Raw genomic sequence first — 6004 nt, 5'->3', positions numbered from 1 at the left:
ATCCTAATTCTAATCCTAGAGAGAAGTGAGAGCTTCTCTCTCTAAAACTAACTCTAACTCCTTCTAAAACTTAAACTATGACTAATGATCAAAAGTATGTCAATCTCCCTTCAATCCTTGGCTTAAATAGCATCAGAAATGAGTTGGATTGGGCCCACAAGGCTTCTAAAATCGCTGGCCACGAGTTGCATTGAGTGAAGCATGTGCCACCATCGATGCGTATGCGTACTGTGCGCGTGCGCACCCCTTAACGTGATGTAACTATGGAAAATTTTATATCATTTCGAAGCCCCAGATGTTAGCTTTCCAACGCAACTAGAACCGCATCATTTGGACCTTTGTAGCTCAAGTTATGGCCGATTAAGTGCACAGAGGTCGGCATGACAACTTTTGCGATTCCTTCATTTCTTCATGAGTTCTCCATTTTTACATGCTTTTCCTTTATTCTCTTGATCCAATCTTTGCCTCCTAAATCTGAAATCACTTAACAAACATATCAAGGCATCTAATGGAATCAAGGTGAATTAAATTTAGCTATTTTGAGTCCTAAAAACATGTTTTCACTCTTAAGCACAATTAAAGGAGAAGTTATAAAACCATGCTATTTCATTGAATAAATGTGAGGAAAGGTTATCAAAATGCTCTAAATTCATCACAAGATAAACCCTACAAATGGGGTTTATCAAGGCATTCCTAGTTTTTCATCCTAAGGATACACTTGTCTAGGATCTAAGTAATTCATTGAAACTATGAAGCATGGATATTTTACTGAGTTGCTGTGTCTGCGTGTCGGATACATTTCAGACACGACACTTATCGACACTCGTCCGACACACGTGTCTGCTGTATCCAACCACGTCTTAATAAAAAATAAAAAATTATTCTCCAGATACATTTGGACACACTTAAATATCATCACGTGTCAGCATGTCTAGCTTTATTCTTAATATGTATTTTTGAAATAAATTTAGAAATAATATATATTATTATTATTTATTAAAACAAACAATATTTTAAATACTTGATATAATTAAAATTATGTCTCTTATGTCGTATTATATCTTGTATCAATATCTATGCATTATAGCATTAAACTCAACATTTTCCTTGCCTTTTTAGCACAAACTCTTGGCTTCGGGTCAACTCTATTCTCTGACATTACCCGTACCTCCATTACCTCCATATGACCAATAAACACAAGCGAATCCAGTCAGTATCAAATTGCAAACAAATCACATAATATCAATTAGCAATTAAACACATAATTGACATTTACAAGAAATTAAGTACACTAAAATAATACAAATCAATGCATATGATTTATGTATGTTCCTTTTCACCATGATCTCGTGGGTTGGTTATTTTTTCAGAGTCCACAACATATAGTATCATAGGAAAACCAAAACTTTTAAGAAGTTTGTCTCATAGGAAAAATTCCTTATCACCTTTTCTTAGAGATATTAAGGAAAGTGTCCGGGTCTGTCTAAAATCAGCTCAGGTCTTTTGAGCTGATCTAATGCACCATACAATTTAAACCATTGGATTAGATTGATAAACAATCTAATAGTTTATATTTAATTTATTTATAATTAATTATGAATTACAATAAGAGATACAAATTTTTTGATATTTTAAAATTGCCCCATATAAAATTTCAGAACCAAACCCTCATTTCAACTACTTGCTGCCTTCTTCCCCTTCGCGATGACCCTCCGCTTCTTCCCTACCCTTGTTACAATAAGAGATACAAATTTTTTGATATTTTAAAATTGCCCCATATAAAATTTCAGAACTAAACCCTCATTTCAACTGCTTGCTACCTTCTTCCTCTTCGCGATGACCCTCCGCTTCTTCCCCTACCCTTGAGGCTTTGCTCTCAAAAAGCGCTGCCGTCACTGATGACGACATCACCGCTGTTGCTCCTCTTCATAATCATCATCATGTTCCTCATCAGTTCCCGCAGGTGTCCACCGTTGAAGGCTTATCTTCCTCCGCGGCTGAGCCTTTTGCCAATGGGATTCATGCTGCGGTAACAAGTGGAGTCTCAGCACCCTCGTTATTATCAGGAGGCGGTGGTGGTAAAGGAGAAGGGGCAGTTGCGATGGCAAACCCTCATTTCAACTGCTTGCTACCTTCTTCCTCTTCGCGATGACCCTCCGCTTCTTCCCCTACCCTTGAGGCTTTGCTCTCAAAAAGCGCTGCCGTCACTGATGACGACATCACCGCTGTTGCTCCTCTTCATAATCATCATCCTGTTCCTCATCAGTTTCCGCAGGTGTCCGCCGTTGAAGGCTCATCCTCCTCCGCGGCTGAGCCTTTTGCCAATGGGATTCATGCTGCGGTGGCAAGTGGAGTCTCAGCACCCTCGTTATCATCAGGAGGCGGTAGTGGTGAAGGAGAAGGGGCAGTTGCGGTGGCAAAGGAGAAGAGAAGGGCGGTGGAGGAACCAGTGGACAAGGCCAGCCTTCAGAAGCAGAGACGCATGATCAAGAATCGTGAGTCTGCTGCTAGGTCTATGAACGCAAACAGGTACTTACCCCATTTTTCAAATTTTTTTTAATAAAGTTTCATTTTTTATATATTTTTATTTTATGTTTGGAAAATGGAGATTCTTATGTGGTAAGTGAGGTTCACTATTCTTGGAAATTTCACTATTGAGGAGCTTTACTGAATTAAAGTTGAGATTTTTCTTCTTTTTTATTGATTAAGTTGGTTGAATGCAGGCTGAAAAGAAAGAGGTTGAAGGAGGTATGTAATGTATCTCACTTTCTGTTAACTCAATATTGCTTTAGTATAGATAGTAGAGAGATATTTAAATTAGTTTTATTATTAACGATGTGATTGTTGTATAGTAGGGTTTAAATGGTTTGATATGGATATGACTGACAAGATGATATAATGGCGTAGTCTTACACATGTAGTCAATGCAATCTAGTTGGGAAAAACTCTTTTTTTCTGTGTATGATGTGTTTGATAATAATCACTCCCAAGTTGAATAGTTAGTGCTATATTGGTTTGATTAGGAACTTAGGATATAGATACTTCAAATATTTATTGATAATATTGATTTTATTTTTAATTTTGGTGGGGTGCAGAAGAAGGAGGTGCTTGATGAGAATGAGTGGTGGGACAAGATAGGGAAGATGAAGATGCTTGGGAAAAAAAAGCCATGCTTATAATAAAGGGAAAACTCTAGTTGTAAGCAAAGTTCCTTTGCCTGATTACCGTGCAAATCTTGACGAGCGTCATGGATCAACACAGAAAGAGATAGAGTATATCTTCCCTTTTTCAATGTCTGATTTCTGTTTTTGTGTGGAAGGATTTAGAAATGTACTTAACTTTGTTAAGTGTTCTGAAAATTAGAATGTCTACAGATATTGAACAAAGAGTAAGAAATCTTTTGAATAACTCACAATCAGTGGGGGAAGCGTCTTCTAGTTTTCCTTCTGTATCCACTGACTTGGGACAGAAACAATCATTAACTGCTACGAAATCTATCTCTTCACAACAGAGTGATTTTTGAAAGGATAAACTTAATGTTGCTCTAAAGGAAAGGCAGGAACAACACAGCTTCCACAATTCATTCTGGAAGAGGAAATAGGATCCTTGCGCTGGGGCTGATTGCAAACTAATTTGTACTCAACCTTGTTTTTACTCAACTTTGTTGTAATTTATGTTATTTGATACTAGTTTTTTTGCCTATTGCATCGAGTTGTTTAACAATATTTGGATCTTATGCAACAATATTATTTGATTTTTTCCTTAAGAGTTTACAAATTAGCTTATATCAGATATCACCGATCCAAAGATAACCAAAATGTTAAAATTTTTGGTTTTCAAGATCAAGATGCCTATTTAGAACCTTATTGGTTTAACACTTTAATGGATTATTAATTCCCAGTTCCCTTAGGACAGCTTCTCTCTCAATAATTAGTCAAAAAAAACAACACACTTTGTTTTATCAGCTCACAAATTGTTTTATCAAGTTATGAATAAAAGAGTTCGAGAGGATCAATCTTTACTAAATATTATTCCTGTTCACTTATTTAGTTTTATAATATTTACGAAACATTGTGACAATTCATCAAATGACATGATTCCAGTATGAAATTGATATTAGTGACCATTAACAACAATCTGGGCATGCGTCTGTTTTATGCAATTGGTGGTTTTGCAATGGTTTAAGAGGTCTGTGTAATACAAAGATTCCTTTATGTGAGGTTTTGGGACCAAAATTGTTGCCTCTACGAGACACGCCATGCATTTCTTTGCTATGTCATCAAAAAGGAATAATGTATATATGCTACAACATTTGGTAAAAGTAAGAGTTTCCAAAAGTGACCGTTAATGAAACTTTCCAACAAGATCAAGCCATGAAAATAGGAATTTTAGTATTAGAATAGAAATAGAATATTTAAATAAAGATTGAGATTGGTCATAATTATTTTCAATTGATATTTTAAAAAAATATTAATTAACTATGTTGATAACTAGATTTTTTTAATTTTTTTTCTATTTAAAAGTTAAGACACCCTTTGATCTGATGTGCAGCAAGTGCTATTGAGTAACCACAAGTGATGAACCTTATGAAAATTTATGTTCACATGATGAGCACTGCAGAATATATAATGTTCATAGACATGGCATTCTCTTAAAATCACATAGAAATGCTCTTATATTTCAAGGAGCAACATTACATCTTTTTTAATTCTGGAGAGAAAAAAAATTACATTTAAATTAGTGTATTATGACAGTTTGTGCCAACAAATTATCCTACAAAAGTTAACTTGATGGATTGTTGAGATGGTTGACCTGAAACTGATTTAGAAGTAGCAGTGACAGATGATAAAGATTAAGATTTTATTTGAAATTGTGCCATCAAACTATACCTCTAACCAAACTAAGCTTCTAGTTGTACCTGCAAAATTTGAGAAAACAATATCTATTATGACATTCAACAAAGCATAAATTCATGTTTAGATCAACTTACTATAACAAAAATACCCCTGAGAAACTACAAATTACAGCACATATTAACAGAGAAAACAACTTCATTTCAATTTTCAAGATAAACAAGAAAAATAATCTATTGAATATAAAAAAATATCACAGCTTCTTTCCACCATTTTTTTAATTGCTTTATGTTCTTAATTGAAAAATTCTATGCAATTGACAAATCCAGGAACTCATTGATCTCATTGATCAAACCCCAAATCAACCCAAACACAAATCCATTGAAACTCTTGAAGTGTAGAGATGAAGGGGGGACGACACTGAGGACGACGAAAAGACGCGGTGCACGATGAAGGTAGAAAGAACGACGGCACTCTGAAACTGAAAAGGGAATTCTCAAATAAATTGGCAGTAGACGTGGGTTCTGTGAAAAGGGAAGAAAAAGAGAGGTTGATGGCAGTGGGTAGGGATTATTGTTGATGGCAGTGGGTTCTATGAAAAGGGAAGAGAAAGGCAATGGATAGGGATTATTGTTGAGGTTGATGGCAGTGGGTAAGGATTGTTGTTGACGACAGTGGTTTCTGTGAAAAGGGAAGAGAACGAGAGTAGAGAGTGTGTTAGTGGGTTTAGTCACTGAGTGAAGATAACAAATTTAGGATTATCTAAATGAATTTTAAAAATATTTATAGTAAAAATAAAAATTTAATAATTATTATTAAAATCCCATTTGGGGTCTATTTATAAATTATTTATTGTGCTTATCACAAAAGCTCAAAACACTTGAACTTACTAAAGACAGACCCAACTTGTCCTATTATCTTTATAATTGAAAGAATCAAATAAGAACAAAATCATTTAGTATCATATGCATAAGCTCATCTTTATTGTTGTGCAAACTTTATCATGATTTTTATATTCATATTATCATAAAGACATACCAAATCTTAACATTAATAATATATCATTTTTATCATTATAATACCACAATGAATATTCATCAATGATATCAAATATTCATCAATGATATCAAATTTTTCTAGTGCCACATCCA

At 34.6% G+C, this 6004-nt stretch overlaps 1 long non-coding RNA gene across 1 annotated transcript; it reads left to right on the top strand.

Annotated features, from left to right (window-relative positions):
* Positions 1752 to 3766, top strand: LOC107630104. The gene is made up of 3 exons (XR_001618137.2): positions 1752 to 2529; positions 2724 to 2748; positions 3096 to 3766. It is a non-coding gene; the product is annotated as an uncharacterized LOC107630104 (long non-coding RNA).

This window comes from Arachis ipaensis, chromosome B01 (genome assembly GCF_000816755.2).
Source record: "Arachis ipaensis cultivar K30076 chromosome B01, Araip1.1, whole genome shotgun sequence".
Taxonomy (NCBI): Eukaryota; Viridiplantae; Streptophyta; class Magnoliopsida; order Fabales; family Fabaceae; genus Arachis; species Arachis ipaensis.
The sequence above is the reverse complement of the archived record's forward strand: the minus strand, read 5'-3'. Positions and strand labels throughout refer to the sequence as shown.